Below are 18,646 nucleotides of genomic sequence, written 5' to 3'. Positions count from 1 at the left end.
GACTCAGGTGATTCGCATTAATAACCCAAAATATCCTGACTCCTGCGTGTAGAAGACAAAAGGTTAAATCGCTGGGATACTCTAAGCTTGCTCATATGAGACTATTCCACGCTCAACTCCAAGATCTAACTCTTATTCGAACTTAGAATTAAACAGCGTTAAGCAGTTTTGTTCAACTAAGCGTGAGTTTACTTTAGGAAACATTTTGTAATGAACTATTGTGTTCTCTCTAGATCCTGATGCACGGGAATCAGACGGCTGCTGGATAGGAATCCTTTATCCTTCTACGACGAATACATATCTCGAAAATTCCCAAGTTATCAACGAGAAAACTCGAACACAAAAACGACGAGTGCTGTCCGCGATTCCGTTACTTTCAATGTTTGCGTTATCCGCCGGCATCCCCCCAAGGTGCGTACGGTTGAGGCTTGCTTGCCACATGCAAATAAATGTACAGCAAAGAGGTTCCGATTAGATAACCGATACAATGTAACCGAACGTGGCTCTGACTGTGGGAAAAAGGAAAGGACGTCTCTTATTAACGTTCACCCGAACTCTTGTGTTTCGGATTTAGAGTCATTTCTGTGAATTACGATAAATCCGCCGAAATGGACAGATTTTTGACTCGGACTGACAAATGGTGGAATTTTTTTGAGCTGATAAGAACTATCGAATTAAGTGCCCAGTTGCGAGGAACTGGATTTTTGATTTTGACAACTCACTTTTACCAACAGGCAGTGTGCCGTTGATATAACGGGTTTCCTCTGCATCGGTAGTGGATTGTCGGCTTTAGAGTAATAATTCCGTTGCACTTGGAATAAGGAAGTTCGTTGCAGTTTTAGCAGTGAAAATAATTACACTATTGCAGTTCTCCTACTTCATCTAAATTAAAAACTTACTCTAAACTAACATCCAGTCAAGTAGGCATCGTGTTCTGAAAGAAAGAAAGCAAAATTATTAACATATCGAGACGTCTAAACTGTCGAAAAAACGATAATCAAGGTTGCGAACGTTTAATAAACCAGAAAAACTTTCCGACACATCTGAAAACCGTGACATTTGCATCGATTAAGGCAGTTAATTGCAGCACCTTCCCAAATCGGTACGTATCTAAAGAACGAAACAAACCGATTAAGTGCCACAACGCAGTCATACGAAATTATCGTATGCAAAATTCCACACTTCTCCACTCTCGGACAGCGGGCAGAAAATAACAATAAAACCCACCTCCATGAGGTAACAACAGTGCACCAAAATGGCCTACTACGAAGGACGCGTACAGCTGGCCGAGTTGAAGGTAGTGGCAAATTATGGCGTGACCAAATTGCTAAGGCTGCCGTCGATCGGTACGCCCCCCCCCCCCAGCCGACTTGACATTTCTGCGTAAATGTATATAAATAAATCGTCATCATCAGTCAGTGGGTCTCCTGCTCGCCTTTTGGGGTGCAGCAGCCCATTCCCGGGTGAGGTGGTAGTAGGTGGCTGCAAGACAAATTAAGATGAAGGACCCCCTACTTCCCTACCCCTGCTTTCCGCTTGTTCGGAATCGACGACAGGACACAAATTTAGCAACAATCGACAGCCAATTAATGTTCGTCTTTTGTAAATATATGTCTGTGTAATAAATTCGTTTCGCCTTGGCGCACTTGAATGTTGATTTGTTTTGTCGCATGTTCCATCAGCCCTGGAAGTCAGTTTATTAATTTTGATCGTTGCGAAATTTGTCAAGGGTTGACCACTTTTTATTTACGCACGCCCGGAATCCCCCTCGACTAATGTGGCCATAAATGGGTAAACGACATTGTCGCGATTTTGCAGCCGGTCGACCAGAGTTCCTTTTCGGTGTGACCGAAATTGCGAACGCAAACTGCGAAAAGATTCATTGGTTACGGTGGGGTTTAGCTAAATGACCGAGTAACCGTTCGATCGGTTGGTTGACCGAGCTTCCTACCAACGTTTCAATCAGTTTTTTGTGTTAGAGCAATGATGCGAGTTATTATTTTGTAGATATTGTAATTTAAATTTCCAATAGACTGTTTTGATTAGACGCACGGGTTGGATAAACCGATCACTACATTCATACATCGAAATATTATGAATCTCCTTATTCCTCATTGGACAAGACTTATTTTAAAGTGGAATACTTCTACATCGTTCATCTTAGGGCGCCAGCGAAAGCTCGTTCGGTGAGCTATTTGCGCAACTTCCAGAAGGTTAACGGAGCACTGACTTTTGTTCCTGCGCTGCTTGTACGCAGAGCATAATTTAAGACCGTGCGGAGGGCCCCGCAGTATATACACTCTTCAGTTTCTCTGCCGTAACAGTCGTCCTCGTGCTTTTCCTTTCATTTGCCATGCTGTGTCTTATCGCTTCAATTGGTGGCTGTTTGACCCAATTACTTGCGATTGCTGCAGTTCATTACCCGTGGCACAAACAGGCGAACAGGTAGTCGAACCATGGTTAGGAAGAGAAGACTCGGAGAAAATGACCCGAAGTGAGTCTGACACACAATAAGTTATTATCCGCAGCTTTTGCTGAATACAATTGCTTGCATTCCAGAATCATCACATGTTTAAGTGAAAGGCCCCTAAAGCAAACAACCCCGTACTCCAACAGGTTTTCGCACTTTGTCGTGTCGGCGACGACCCCATCGATCTCCACTGCCGTAGCAGGTACATATACCCTACATTGCTTCGCAAATAAAATGCTCGCCGCAAGCAATCTGGTTTGCTTGGTCGAGATCATTCACTATAACACGTATTTTTATGAGCTCAAACAAGTGTTCTCTAAATTACGGTAGGCTAGTGAGCAGTCAGCTCTCGTGAAATTTCCAAAATATTCAACGATTTCGAGTTGGGCCGAAAGTAGATCACCCATAGTCCATTGGAACTGTCTGGATATTTTTTTATGCGAGGAGTATTGAAAGAAGATTCAAATTGTTCTCACCCGCGGCCATTTAGGCACGAGGTTATATAGGGAATATAATATATAAAGTAGCGGTGAAAAGGTTAAAAAGTCAAAAGAAAACGAATACTCAGCTTCTCTAGCGGCGTCCATTCGTCTTCACCGGATCGATTCACTGCACTAGCAGGGGCACCGATAAACAATGACTCTATCTTAGACAAAGACCTTTACTTTTTTTGCTATATACGATCTGCTTCTGTCGAAAGCTCGGGAACGAATGAAATCCGTCGTCATTTTTTTGACTTCTTCACTAATGTTGCTCACAGTTGATTTTGGGGTGCTCAATGCTGCTTTTGCGGTTGTCAATATGACCTGAACAGAGCTGCCAAAATTTTGGCTACCGTTTGTGGTTCAGGCATTGGTATTGAAAGCTCTGTTTTGGGTAGGTTTGCCGTAGATGCGTTGCCAATCGGTTGTGATGCATTCTCTGCATCTTCCGCGTAAGGTTGTCCATGGTGTGCTGTTTGATTACAATACTTACACGTAGGAGTTTGAGCCTCATGGGTGATAACGTAGTCTGTTTAATAGTGGCTCCGTGAGTTTTGATGTTTATTGTGAAACAGGAGGTAGTAGGTCTTTCAACCCGCGTCCTCATCACAATAACATCGTTACGAGTATCCGAGAAGAAACTTCTCCGTATTACGACATGCATTCTGAAATTAGCTCAGGAGGGGTACGCGGTGACAGATCATGTAGCTTTACGTCTATATAGTCATTTTCTACGGGAATCTTAATTCCAATGTTGTTACTTTCAATCACGTGCTTTGATTTGTTTCGCAAAATGAAACGATAAGATTGGACTAACGTGTTGAATGGTATGATCACAGCATTGCGGAGATGACGCTGAAGATAGGCGACGTCCTTAAACTCTATTTTTACCGTCCACTTCACGAAAACTCAGTCTTATTGAACGAAATTTAAAGTCAACGACCGCTGTGTTGGGTCAGAGCAGAGCTTTTTCGTCAACTTTACACATGATGGCAAGAATAAATGAAATGTTTTCTTTATTCTCAAGACAATGCACACTAAATCGAGAGTTTGGTCGTTTGGCTCGATTGTGCGTCTAACTCGGGCAGAAGTAGAAAGTAGAGTGTTAATTACTTTTGGAATAAAAATAAGGGACGCTCTTGAAGTACTTTGTAAATGTACGAATACTGCGTGTAATTTAAAAGAAATGTATCTTATTCCCACTTTTATTGTTACTGTTTCAGCAGGGATATACACTTAGAGAAATGATAAAACTTACTGACGTCTTGTTTTATGGGTTTTATGGGTACATTTCGTTTAATTTCAATATTTATCCAGTTTCCAAACCCGAAGCGCTAATGTATGGCTTACAAAACTTATAGATATTGTGAAACTACGCCGAATGCTCCATTTGAATCTGTTTTCTTTTTTTCATTTTGGCGAACGTCAGGCTTCCGTTGATACTAGAGCTGTCAAGCGGCAACCAGAAAACAAATAATCTCTCTGTCTATCATACCAGCGTCATAATCTACCGTTAGACGAACTTTCCCCACTATATGCGCTCGAGTACCGAAAGTGCAGCTTTCGACAAAACCCCCATCCGACAATGGTTTGAACTTTGGCTTCCCCACTCGATTCCCATTGTTAGAGCTCGCACATTCGAGAAAGAGAACAAATCGTGATCATCCGACGAGATCAATAAATCTAATCAATAAATTGAGGCGTTCCGAAAAAAAAACTTCGGACACATTTATACACCGTAGACAAAACGCTAGGCCATCAGAGTCGGTTCGGGAATGCAGACAGCCGACGGGATGGGGGACGGCGGAACCTAGTCGAGGAGATGATTATCTGCTTTTTTTTCTTGTCCTCTTAATGATGATTTTCGTTTTCGTTTGACGGGTGGTCCGAATCACAGCATTCACTCTAAGCTGGCATGCGGGACACCATCGTCGTCGAAGTCGTTGTCGGTTACCACTCCGCAAAACTGAAAGCGATTCAGGCGTCAATCCAACCCTGAAGAGTGAAGCGAAGAGGAAGGCTGACGTTCGATGGCGCATATAAATTTTAATGTTGTTTCGCATAGTAGGTATATATGCTTACCCGAACCCTGCCTGGACTGGGTCACCATGTGGTGAGGCTCGGAGTGTACCGCCTGTAAAAGCGAAATCGAATGCGGGGCTTCGAGACCGGTCGCAACAAACGGGATAGTTGTGCTGTTGGAAGAGATGGAAACGTCAAAAAATCGAAGAATTTCACAATCGACCACACTGTCGTCACTTATGACAATAACAACAAACCGTCTTATCACGGGAGATTTCTGATTCGGACCGAACCGGATGTCAAAAAATCGAGGTCTATCCATCCATCCACTCATAAGGCAATTTCATTCGTTCGTTTGTTCGTGCGTCAAGTTTTGTGCTTATCTTTCGCCGACCATTTCCCAGCAAACAGACTGCCCATGACAACGTAGGTTGTCAAAATTGTAAACATACCGTCGAACATGGTTTTAAGGCTCGCTCGTTTGCTCTCGACGTAAAAATAACACTGTAAAGCAAACATTGTGTTGTTATACATCATCTTCATCGTTTTCAGTTGTTCCTCCGGCAAGTAAATCACAAATTACGACTTGATCCCAGAGTCGAGCGTGCGCCGTCAGATGGGGGTAGTTGTAACTGACGCCGGGTTTACCCTGTTCTCTCTCTCCTCGCCAGCACTGCTTGATTGGATGACGGGAACGTGTGAAAATTTTATTGAGAGATCATCGCCGCCTATGTTCACCTCGCTTGCTGTGTTTCGACGAGCCATCTGTTTTACCCGCGCCACCTGGACCTGGAAGTTCTTTTCTCCCTGTTGAACCTTCCCTGGAGTTTGTTTTTTTGTGTTGCTTTCAAGAGCAACAATTCAACTGCGAAGGAAAAATATTGTGGCCAAGACCGGTCATAAGCTTTTGATTTGGCTATATTTATCATTGGGCCGTCCGCGTCATCAGTGCCTCATTCGAGGAGGAACTTTTTATTCGCGTTTCGTTTGTAACGGCGGCGGCGAGATTCATCTCGCCATGGGAAAATTAATCAAGAACCTGACTCCTTTCAATTCCCGGCTGCATGCCCAATCACGATGGTTGGTTATTTATTCAACCCCCTCTCGTCTCCCGTTCGCAGTGGTGATGATGACGATGACTATGGGATCGAGGAAGCGACGTAGGTCGATGGTACAAGGGCAACGGGCGTTCGTGTCTTAGACGAACTTTCTAACAACCTACACTCGGAGGATGCCATTACGCTGACAACTTCAAGACTACTAACTCGCGAACGAGACTATCCTAGTGGCGAAAAGACCAATTTTATGTCCAATAATGTTCGTGCTAAAAAGCAACTATTTCGCAACCGGGGAGAAAGAAAGTTCAACGAACGCAAAATACTTTGTTTATTTGCTTCCTCGGTCGAAACGGGTGAACAAGTCACGAGAAGAATTCCGTTCTCGCGATAGAGAAATGCAAGGCCCCTCGAGGGGGCGGGAACCAACAACAATCTCATTATAGTGTGCAGACTGATAACTTTTACACGGTGATTGGGGTTGCTTTGGCCTCGTCGCCGGGATCAGGTGCTGCCTTGTGCGCATCGGGATTCGTGTGCCACCCGAAGCATTCCAAAAAGATGATGGTTTAACTGGCTATTAGAAGAGGGCGTCGTCACCGTCGTCGTCGTGTTGCCCCGGGCTCAAATGGCTCGGTAAATTGCATTTCCCGCTTACCGCTTGTGGAAGGCCGGAGCAAAGCAGGCGCCGACATTGAAATGGAGAGCTCTAGCGTTTAGTTCCGCTTACGGTGGACTCTGGTACCTGGCGAGGCTTGCTTAGCTCGGCGTGCAATATTACCTACATCTTATTATTACTTGTGTGAGGGAAGGAAGAGCTGAGCGGTCAAACGAAAATGTTCGTTGTTTTTCTTCGGTTTGTCGTAGGAATTCAGCTAACACTGCTCCTTCGGGTCAGGGTTTATTATTATACTGCCTCGTATAGCTATTTTTAAACACTGACACTCGCTTCGACTGTTTTGATAGCATCTAGGAAAGTAAAGTGAGGCCGAAAGGTCGCAAAGTCAACATTTATGGCGTTTTTTTTCTCGAGTGCGGAGTGCAATAAAAGTGCTGGGTGAGGTTAGCTTCGGTTTCTTGTTTGTCTTGAGCTGCCGCAAATGGAAAATAGATCTGCAAATTGAAATGACGCACTTTCGTGTTGGCGCTATGGCTTTTTAGAAATGAATTAGTGGAGTATAGAATAGTTACCTAGCTGGGGATCTGGAATGGTGCTATGGACGAGCCAATGCTTCCCTGTCTTTCTCAAGAATGGTATGCCAGAATTAAACATACCAACCTAAAAAGAATCGTCTCCAAGACCAGGATAAATTTAGAGTCCTTTTTCGTTCCGTAAGCATATTGAAAAATTAAAACCGTCATCCATTTTTACTTTACACTAGGCAATTATGACACTTCGATTTTTTTGACGTTTAATAATGTTCTGTTATAACCAAATCCAAAAAAAATCTGAAGGGGTTTCTTTTTGTACAAACATACACTAGAGGGTCAAGAAAAACATGAGTCTCATTTACCCACCCTTGAGTCGAATCCTAGTCCCACCAAGAGTATTACTAAACCAAAGCCTAACTACTGAACAAACGTGTTTGAGGTTCGTATGGGACAATCGACAATTTACAAGGATTAATTACACTTGTTTAGAATGTTTGCCGCTCATGTGCCTCTTAAAACCTCTCGATGCCCCTGGGCACTGCGGAGCTAAGGGCCCCCTAAAAGTAAACAGATATATAAACTGCTGTAGAGTAGGGGTTAAAAAAAAATAATTGCCAGCATCACGGAGCCATTTCTACTCCACGCTAATCTGAGATTTTGTTCCAAATTAGAGCCAAAACATCCTACCATGCTGAAATTATTGATAAAAAATAGTTGTAGGAATCTAAATATATGGAGTAAAAACGCGATTTCAGATTTCCATCACTACTTATAAATGTCCAAGTACCGAAAAACGATTTTAGTAGCACCTAAAAAGTTATTAGTATTTCTGGACGATCTGACCGTCAATGAAAAAGAGCCTAACACACTGTGCGATAGTGGAACTTCGAACTCAGGTGAGCTGCGTACAGTGGAATGGGCTGACCAACTACACTGTGGCCTTTCCGGACGCTGCAATCTGACGTTCATAGCTATGAGACGCTGTTTCAAGATGAAGAGTGCCTCCATCAAGAAGAAGCAATGGTGGAGTAGGGCGGGTTAAACGTAAATTATTTGAACGTTGTCGCAAGTTTTTTTTCGTAAATACTCCATAATGTGTAACCTTAAATGAAGCGCACTGTTTTTCAATAATCCAGAAATTATTACTTCATGTATGTATATGTTAAATCTGAATTTTTAAATACGCAGGATATTCTGCGCCATTATCTATCAAGCTTCGTTAACAGATGGGCAACTATTGCTAGTTTAGAAGACTATCACTAAAATACCACAGTTTTTACACCACATACTAAAGCTCACCAGTTCACTGTGCAGAAAGTCGGCCTCGGTTTGTCCCGTATTTGTCGAAAAAATTTCATGTCGTCGGCGAAAGGAAAGGCGGGGTCCTTGCAATTTGACATTGACGCCATTAAAGTAGAGGAGGAATATTAGTGGACCGCGATGGCTTCCTTGTGGGATGCCGGATGTAGCGAAGAATGGTGCAGTTAGACAGTCCTTAATGCTGATTTCGAGTTGCTTTCCATCGCGAGGTAGGAACGAAATCAGCGCAGAAGTTGTCCATGAATACCGAGTTTGTCCAGCGTCACTATTGCAATGTCATGGTTGATTTTGTCGAGGGCCGCAGATAGATCAATATAAATAGCGTCGGTTTACAATCCGTCAGCGAATTCATCGAGTACATATGTTGTGAACGAGGGCAGGCTGGTCGTTGTAATTCGTTTATGCAAAAGTATTTGCAGTGGAAGGAAATAGGGCCGAAAACAACCAGCTCGAATAGTTTCGATGGAGCACTTAAACGCGAGATTCCCCGATAACTATCAATGTTCGATTTGTTTCCCTTTTCATGAACTGAAAACATGTGCGCTGCTTTCCAGCAGGAAGATAATGTTCCAGTAGAGAGTGATAGCACGAAGACTCACCGAAGTGGTTCAAGAACCCTGCTGATGCACTCTCGGTCAAAGCGATGACGTCATAATAGCAGCCCGTGGTCGCTAGAGTAAATAGCTGTCCGTTGATGAATTTAGGCCACCAATATTCTGGTAGTAAACCTCGATGTTGTTGGAGGACGGATCAGTTTCAGCAAGCAGAGAGCGAAGCCTTGTAGCCATTTTGAGCGTGGAGGAAGATCCTTTCGTCAATCCCACGAACAGTATCCGAACGGCTTACGGTCGCTTGGTCGACTGTGGTGGGAGATTCGAGGCATCCCGAATTAACTGCGTCGCACCTCAGAATACGACAATTGTCGTCGACGATAGAAATAGTTGGTCACAAGATGTTGGAGCAAAAGGTGTCAAATGAAAGCGTCTTTGAACGTCAGCGCTTACTCGTTCAGTAAGCCATTCACACCAGGCACAAACTGAACCTATTTATCACCATTTTGAAGGAAAACTAAATCGGTCAAAACCAGCGCTTTCTGAATAGTGTATGATATAAATATAGTTTTTGACCATAGACAAGTTATACGAGCTCAAAAACCAGGGATAAATTAACACAAAATTTGTCGCAACTCTTTTCAAATAAGCCAAAGCGATTTGGTCTCTTCAGAATTTGCGTATTTTGATGCAACAAAAATGATTCTGAACACTGTATTCGCGAGAAAACTTTCTGGCTAGGCTTAAAAATTTCAATTTAGGGAGTTCATTATAGAAAACCTCCCATGAATCGATAACTGTAAGCGACAGAGCAAACATATCTTCAGCAAAATTTATGGAAATGTTTGAGCACGAAAAAACGATTTTTGAGTTATGGTGTCTTCAGCAAAGTTTGTTTATAAAATACTAGCTAATACCCATCGCGCGTTGCTGCGACCATCAACGAAATATGAGGAAAACACAATTTGTTCTAAAGCGCCATCTGGCGGGCAGATAATCTCCCAACCACACAAAAACGCTCCAGAACAAATGCCTATTATGTACAAATTTTGACGGCAATCGGTAAAGCCGTTTGGGAGTCCATAAATCATACATACAAACATTGACAGGAATATATATATATATATATATATATATATATATATATATATATATATATATATATATATATATATATATATATATATATATATATATATATATATATATATATATATATATATATATATATATATATATATATATATATATATATATATATATATATATATATATATATATATATATATATATATATATATATATATATATATATATATATATATATATATATATATATATATATATATATATATATATATATATATATATATATATATATATATATATATATATATATATATATATATATATATATATATATATATATATATATATATATATATATATATATATATATATATATATATATATATATATATATATACGCCTTTTAGATAGATATAGTTTTCTCTTTTCATAGAAGTATCAGTTTGTCGATTAATTGTTGGGAATATAATAAGTAATAACTTTGCTGAAGAGACTGTGCCTTTCACTTGGTTTTAAGAGACATTTGTGGAGTTTTGTATGATATACCCCACTTTCATTAAAATAGCTTTTCTTGCCGCATTTTCAGAACTTCAAAATGTTCTAAGATTGTATCCGGCATAAGAAAATACACCATTTTTGTGATGCAAGTTCCACCCGTTATTTATCGTCGTGGTTTAGGCTACGATCCTACTGACACAGAGAAACCTTCCTTATGGGGGTTCGAACATGCGATAAATGGCTTATGAACCAGTCACCTTAATCTTCCTCCTTGTCCAATCGAAAGCCCCAACAACCATCCTATTCAAACAACCTGCCGAACATGATGCCAGCCTAGAGTAACCGTTAGTGCACTTTCTTCTAATTTATTATTGGCTTAGCATTCCCACCCTGCAGCAGCGCGGTGACATCATTTACCCGAGTTGACGTTTTGGGCAAAATCAATAATCATCGCCTGCTGCCATCGCGGCGGCGGCAGCGACTGCGGCGACACAGACAGGAAAACACCTCTCCAGTGTGCCAAGAGCACAACTGTTGCTGCGGCCTGTCTGACAGCCGTTTGATGGTCAAATTTGAGAGAAGAAAGCATTCGTATATCTGGTGAGCGGTCGCTTTGAAGAATGTGCAAATTAGTATAGATTAGTTTAACACCATCCCTGGCTTCCCACTAGAAACCGTCACATCACGCCACACTACAACTCGAACGCAATAAGTAGGTGATCGGAAAGCGTTGTCGAGTTAAGCCGCAAGATGCCACCGCTTTAGCCGTTTTTGTACACTCTTCGCGAAAGTGTGTGCGTGTGAAGATAACTACTTTAAGCCGTCTTTTTTCGCCCTCCAGCTTGACGCGAAAGTCATCCGGGTACACACGAGGATGGTACACAATCGTAAACATCCACCAATTAAAGAAAATCCTACCCATTGCTTGCCTCTTGCGTCCCGTCGACCGTGGTCAGTTCTGTGCCGTAAAAAGTACCAGCTCAGGTTTTGTTTTCGCGAAAAGACGACACAACTCGCGGAGTCTGATCGACTTAACTTAGGATAAGGAGGTATTCGCCGAGGTCTCGCGAGCAGAGGCGGATATTTTTACCACTCAACAGATTACAATAATTTATTTGTTAAACGCTTAAACTGACATTTATACTTTCATCGTTTCTCACACACGAGTTCCGAGCGCGAGAAGACGTCTGTAGGCTGCTGGCCACGGCGCACAAAGGAGAAGCTGGGAACTGTTTCAGGTCAAAATCGAAAAAAAAATTGAAAGTTAGAGTTGTTCCCCACCGTATATTTAGCTCCATAACAAAGTTTCAATCGCTATTGTGAAATTGGATTTTTTTCAAGTCGAAGGATTTTATTTCAAATTAAAAAGGGTACAAAAGTGTCCATCCTCACGATTAATTTAGATCATCTTTGAACAGATTAACGAAGAAAGGTGAACAATATTGTCCAGGAATACAGTCCAACTATACCACCGTGCTACGCGTCCCGTGGGATAGCGTTCGATTTTGCCATCGACCTGCAGTCCTCGTTCGAGATGAGTCCTGCCTAGTGGCTGATGAAGCAGCGGCAGCGGTAACAGTGGGCTTTCCAGTAAAAGAGATGCTGACGACTGACTGGCTGATAATGGTTGTAACCCATAAAAGAAAGTGTTAAAGCTGCCCCAGGCCAGGAGGCAGCAACCTTTCCAAGCAACGAGTAAGGCACCTACAAGGTACGCTTTCACTGCATCGAAAACCCACCAAGGGCCACCGCTCCAGTCCCGCCTGTGAAGCCCAAAATTTGGGCTAAAAGTCGAGATTTTAACACCTTCAACCACTTTTCACTTATGCGTGAACAGCCGCGACGCGGGGGAACTCGTCGTAGGCTGCGGTCGTTTCAATAAAATTTTATTGTTTTGATGAATATTGAGCGTACATAAACAACTTTCGTTTATGCCGGAGCAACATATGGCAGGCAGACGGGAAACTTTCCCACACACACGGATTGAGGTTATGTTTTTCAAGTGTCGCTTTAGCTTTCGTTAGCACTTTAGCTTGTGTCCCCAGAGAAGCTGATGCTGTTGTTCTATTTGTTTATGTTCGTCGCTGATGGTAGCGCGTAGATAAATATGCTGAGAAAATTGCCACCTTAGCAGCAGGCTGTGATTGACAATGGATTTTTGGTTTGAAATGAGCTAGCATAGAAGTTCAGATCGAAAAGCACCGAAAGAAATATTCGGTTTAGCAGGCAATCTGCAGCTGTGGAAGAATCTGCACAAGATTGTTATAACCGGCAGGGATTTTTATGCACCATCGCTATTCCGACTAGAGCTGACATTTTTTCCGTCAATCAGAGATTTTTAGCACGGTATCAAACAAATGATGTTTGGAGACGGATATCCGAAGCTACGAACTACCGTGCGATATTGGACTGCTATGAAGTTTGTGTGAGAGAGAATGCTTCCGCAATCGAAACAACAGACACCTAAATAAAATTTTCATAAATTGTCCGGCAAACGCTGTTGAAAACTTTGTAGTGGTTTTCAATGCAGTGGATAATTTATTCTTAACAGCAGGGATTTCGATAATGTTGCAGTTTCTTCACAGTCCTGTCATGTGATAAACTGCAGAGGTTAATCCGAGCATAAACGCGTTTGTCCACCGTGAGACCTCAAAAAATGGAAATAAACGCTTTTGGAGGTATTCTTTCAAGTACATATGCCCATTCGGTTTCGACTGTCACGAACGAGGTGCTTCACATTCTACACGAGTAAATTCCCTGCCAAATCATGTACTTTTTGTCAAACTTAGGCATATTCTGCCTTCTAACTTCCTCAGGCACGTCGAACTTATGATGAACAGAGAAGACAAGGTGCCCAGGAAGCTGAGAACACATGATTGTAGAACTTTCAGCTTGATTTCTCCACTGTATTCGGCGCCTTTATGATTTTGTACGTGTGTAGTCCTGTACGTGTTGAGCATCTTGCACAAAAGTTTCGCTTAAATATATATTTTCACCACGTTTCTCACTGAACTATTGGCATTTTTTTTTGAAAGCTTAGACTAACCGCTTCTGATGCGCGACACGACCCTACACTGGTAGTTTGTCGGTGGAGCTAGCCTACCTCGGTAGAGAGTTCCCCAACGAAAGAATGTCCCCCAAAACCGTTCACGGGCATGCTATTCTTGCCTGGATGCTGTCTGGTAGAGTACCAAACTCTGTCCAGCGATTCCGGGTGGAAGGTTGCGTCCGGTTCACTGGAACGCCGAAGATTCATACCAGCGATTCGCTACGGACTACTCGGAATGGTCCCTGACGGTGGATTTTTCCTACTCCGACTAAGAGCTCCCCGGCAGAGCAAGTTCTTCGGAAACCGATGCTACCCGGGCAGATGTCGAGGTCGGTTCTGCGATTCTGGATGGAGCGTGACTTTCAGTTCACATGCGACCCGACGACCATTTGCCGAAGCTACTTCACGATCTACTCGAACTAGTCGGGCGATTAAGTGAACGTTTTGGCACTTATAAACGCGGTCTCAAACGCGGACCTACAAACACACGTGTTCGCTTCATGAATCATGAATCGGTCACGTCCGAAAGTTCCTACCCTCGGCCCTAGTAGCCTAGGGTCGTGACTTCAGTTGAACCAATCAAAAAAAAAAAGATATCCACTAAACAACGCGTCCTATGGCGACATGACCCGGAACCCTAGTGATACGGGAAATGTCACTCTCTTCTAGCATTCAGCACATACATACAACATACAAACGCTAAAGACTTTCGCGATCATCCACGAACACCAAATCCCATTGTCTCGCAAACATGAAAACACCCCGATGATGAAGTGAATAAACGCGGTCTCAAGCGGGAACCTACAAACGCCCATGTTCGCTCGCTAATGCAACTTAATCGCCCACGTAATCGAACACATTAACGTACAAACGCTCGAACCCTTCGCGGTGGTGAAGTTCCTACGCCCGCATATATCTGAACCGTACAATGAATGTCAGCATCACCGTCCGGTGCAGTTGGCGTTTTAGTGGGTGAAAATTTCCCTACTCATCTGCAATTGTAGTGAGTGATTCTGAAGGGGGAGCCCTTCCGAGACCCTAGCTTTACAGCTGTAGTAGGGCAACGCTCGAAAATAAATCATCAAAATCCTTAGCACTCTATCTAGTTACGTACAGTGATCGCACACCTATTACAATCTAAACGTATAATTGCTGGGTACCTGAATTGCAACAAACCCAAACCGACTTCCAACAGTTGCTCGACGAGCAAGAACCGTCCGACTGTGCACTACACAGCGACAAAGACAGCTTAACCGCCTCGTCCGGTACAATGTTTCGTATAAGAAGTTAAAACTATAATTCGCCGCTATCCGCAGCCGTCATTTAAAGGATTGTGCTGTGCAAACCTTTGACGGCAAGCCCGGAGGGGATATTGGATGCGCCAATCATTTAGACAGCTGGAATTCTACCTGAACAGAATTTCGCAGCAAAAAAACCAACACTCAGAATATCTTAATTCCCTCTCCCCGCGGGTGTTCAATTTGGGCATCGTCCGCCCGATCATAAAACGAGCAATTAAGGTCTACGTCACGTCCAACTGTTGCCGCTCTGACGGGCGGGATAGAAATGCTTTATCATCCCCGGCATAAAATCGCGTATGTTCGCGGTCGGATCAAAGATGGCTTGGATGCGCCTCTGCTGGCGCACGTGTTCACAACTGCTAGATTCTAACCTAAAAAGGGAAATCTACTTACCATCATACGTCGTAACAAGCCTACTGCGATTTGGATTCGGTTAGACTCGACTCCACGAGTGTGGATTCCGTCTAGCACCTGGTCTTTTATTTTCTCCGGCAACCACGGTGTGTCAATATCGGCCCACACACGGCGAGACGATCACAAAAGGCGGGTGGTGATTCAGCGTTTGCAATTTGATACTTTTTTTTTTATTTTCTTGAACCTGAACCTGTTGGGAGCACTTTTGTTGTTGTTGTTTGTAACGAATCACTTACACACTGGGCCAGTAGTAAAACCTTACAAAAATGATCACCTGGGGACTATGGCTACAGCGACTCGGTACACCGTTGTTCGATTGCAGATCACTTCACGGGTGTGTTTTTTCTTGCGCAATTTTCCATCAACAGGCGGAGGTTCGGATTACTGAGGCTCTGGATCGGTGGGAAGGGGAAGGGAATCAAATTGATTTATTCATCAGCTAGCAATCCAAAGTATAATTTAATCAATTATTTTCCCAGTGCTTTACCGTTGTGAGGTATTGTTGCTGTTGTTATTTTTTGCCGGCTAAGAGCCGTTCTAGGGAGGGCTTTCGCAATAAATAAATTGATTTTTTGCAGCCGCCTGGTGTCTAGTGTTTATCCAAGCATAACCGATTCGTAGCTGCTGCAGCAGCAATCGAAGAACATTGAGTCGAGGGTCTAATTCAATAATTACTCTTTCTCGCGCTGAACCTGTGTTGGGGTTGAACACGGAGAAGTTATCCATGACGGAGTTTTGTAGCAATGTAAAATATATAAATGAGAAATTTCAAGCGATACCGTGAAAATTGTGTACTTTGGACTCGAGGGAAAGAGGATGGAACCGCATAAATTCTCCTGAACATGCTCTAACATTTTAGTAGATCTGGCAGAACTGGCAACAAGTGAATATATTTGTATTTTTATCTGACGTAAAAGAAAGGACAATTACTCCACACTTTGGTTTATTATCTAAAGTCCGTTATTAAATATCGTGAGATTCGGAACTTTGGTTCCGGAGATACAGGTAAATGGATATCAAATTTTCATGAAAATCGCATCTTCTGTGATATCAAATACGTATCCAAATATTTGTTTATGCATATAACGTAGCAGCCACTAAATATGACTATTATTTATATGTCGACGTATGAGAAAGACAAACTTAATCCACAGGATGGTAGGTTCGCTTCCCCTTTTGGAATGCTCCCCTGCGAAACCAACGGGCGAGGAAAATTGTGTGCAAACTCCTCACAAGTGTTCTTACATACCTTTTGCTAACGGTGGAGAGCACTGAGAAGGTTTTTCCATTCACAAAAGAGTCACGGCTAAATGGTCTTGAACAACAGCGCAAATAGCGAAGAGAAGCAGAAATGAATAAAGAAAAAAACGGTCGTCTAACAAGATTCAAACAGGTGATATATGTATGTACGATCGGGTTTAGGATTGTGGCGAAGAGGCTATGGAAAAGAGAACACGGTTGCGGCTTGCGGTGGTAATGGGAGCGTCAGGCATGTAGTACAAATCGAACCGGTGTGTGCTATGGATGGAACGACCAGCTGATATTCGTTGCGGTGGGATCGGTGAGGCCAGCGTTGGATGGACGACAGTTATGAATGAGACTGTGACTTTAGGATCCTGAACCCTAGCAAATAGTGTGTGTGTTTATACTCAAAGTGGTTTTAACCAATTTTCTTCTTCTGGAGAAATATTGAAAGGCTAGTCGAATCATGACTCGAATTCGCTATGGTTTCATCAACAAGCAGGTCGTCCGTACTTACGAAGCAAGCCGTTTGCTTGAGAACACAAATTAAATTCAACGACTATGTGGTAGTCAAATTGTCTGCCAAATACTGATGAGACTAAGTAGATACGCTAATTCTAAAAGTTATAGGCATTGTGACTCTTATCACAAAATGGCTTCATCCAATAAAAACAAACTTTTCCGAATAAATATTAAATCACAGCACATAAAATTCCTCGAGTATACTGATTCAAGCATCGATGCTGCGACCAAGCAACTAAAGCTTTCACCGAACATTTCGACCGTCGGGCTTGACTGTAGGCAAACGTCCAAATCGAAGCAAGCTCTGATTTCCAGAAACGACCAAGCAAACGACAAACGCCTCTGTCTTTGTCGGTCCGTTTCTTCACGTGTGGATACATATAAATATAAACCGCTTCGTTACGAGCGTGCAATTTTTCCACAATTTTGGCACTGAAAGTGAATTATTTCCAGCCCATAAGCGGAAAACAGGAATCGCCTTTTGCTCTCCACTCTCCATTTGTTTGCGCCCATGCAATTTGAACTTAATTTTTACGAACTTTTTGTTGCGAAAAACAATCCCCCCCTTCACGACCCACAACACACCGACCATTTCGCTGGGCCTGCTGAGTTTGTTGCGTCGCTGTCGCCGCCGCCACCACCACCGCCTCCGCTAAGACAGTAAAATAAAAACTGATTTTGAAATTCCTGACCGTATCCGCAGCGCACCCGGGTTCCCTTTCGACCACATCGTAGCAGTCTCGATTCAAACCCACTTTCGCACCATGGTAACTGCCACTGCAGGCTGCTTCAATAGAGCTGGGCAAAAGCAAGAAGGAAGTGGGGTTTGTTGAAGAAGCTTTACGAACAAAAAAACGGACATTTTCAAAGTGCAACGGACCGCGCTAAAGGCACGGTGTATGCGCACTTGCACACATACGAACATTCGCTATGCCCGCGGTTTGGCAAGGAACCGATCGTGTTGGCAAGTGAATGAATTTTTCTTGCTTCCCTTTTCCCACTGACTGCGTACTGTAGCTGCCTGGTCGGGATCCGCCTTCTCTTTCACTGACACTGGGGGCTAATTCGATTCAGTTCTGTATATCTACTCACTTCCCCATTTTCACCGTTCTGTAGACCCTTCAGTTTTTTTTCTGACGATGTTAAATATGCGAAAAACAACACCCGTATCAATCTGCAACAAAGCAAGTCACTCTTCTGTGAAGGGTGAAGTACATGTACCCTTTCGATTACACAACCCTACACAGAAAACACTGCCGAGCGCAATCGTTCCCAAAAGTCACAACACAAACCTATCCTTTCGCGTGGCACAAGATCGCGACGTTCACGCGTTGATTGTTTTGTCTGTTTTTTTTGTTCCGAAGTGGTTGGCGCGGCTAACCCACGATTGAATGCGTGACCAGCGCTGGCAAGAACTGTGGCTAGACTGACGGGAACGGTTGAAGTGATCGCAAGCGAAAGCTCAGCTGGATGGAAATC

At 43.0% G+C, this 18,646-nt stretch overlaps 1 protein-coding gene across 11 annotated transcripts in view; it reads right to left on the bottom strand.

The window, feature by feature from the left end:
- The window catches only part of LOC131695391 (leucine zipper putative tumor suppressor 3-like), a 76,556-nt gene extending 57,910 nt beyond the window's left edge, over positions 1–18,646 (bottom strand). For 2 of the 11 annotated variants that reach the window (XM_058983866.1, XM_058983876.1), the window contains exons 1-2: positions 15,383–15,939; positions 900–934 (exon numbers count right to left, since the gene is read on the bottom strand). The gene's annotated coding sequence lies outside the window, so the exon portion shown is untranslated. Of the gene's footprint in view, positions 1–899; positions 935–15,382; positions 15,942–18,459 lie in introns of those variants that run through there. The other 9 variants (XM_058983867.1, XM_058983870.1, XM_058983869.1 and 6 more) reach the window with 9 other exon arrangements.

The sequence above is a fragment of the Topomyia yanbarensis genome, unplaced genomic scaffold (genome assembly GCF_030247195.1).
Source record: "Topomyia yanbarensis strain Yona2022 unplaced genomic scaffold, ASM3024719v1 HiC_scaffold_4, whole genome shotgun sequence".
NCBI lineage: Eukaryota > Metazoa > Arthropoda > Insecta > Diptera > Culicidae > Topomyia > Topomyia yanbarensis.
This window is presented reverse-complemented; position numbering and strand designations above follow the sequence as displayed.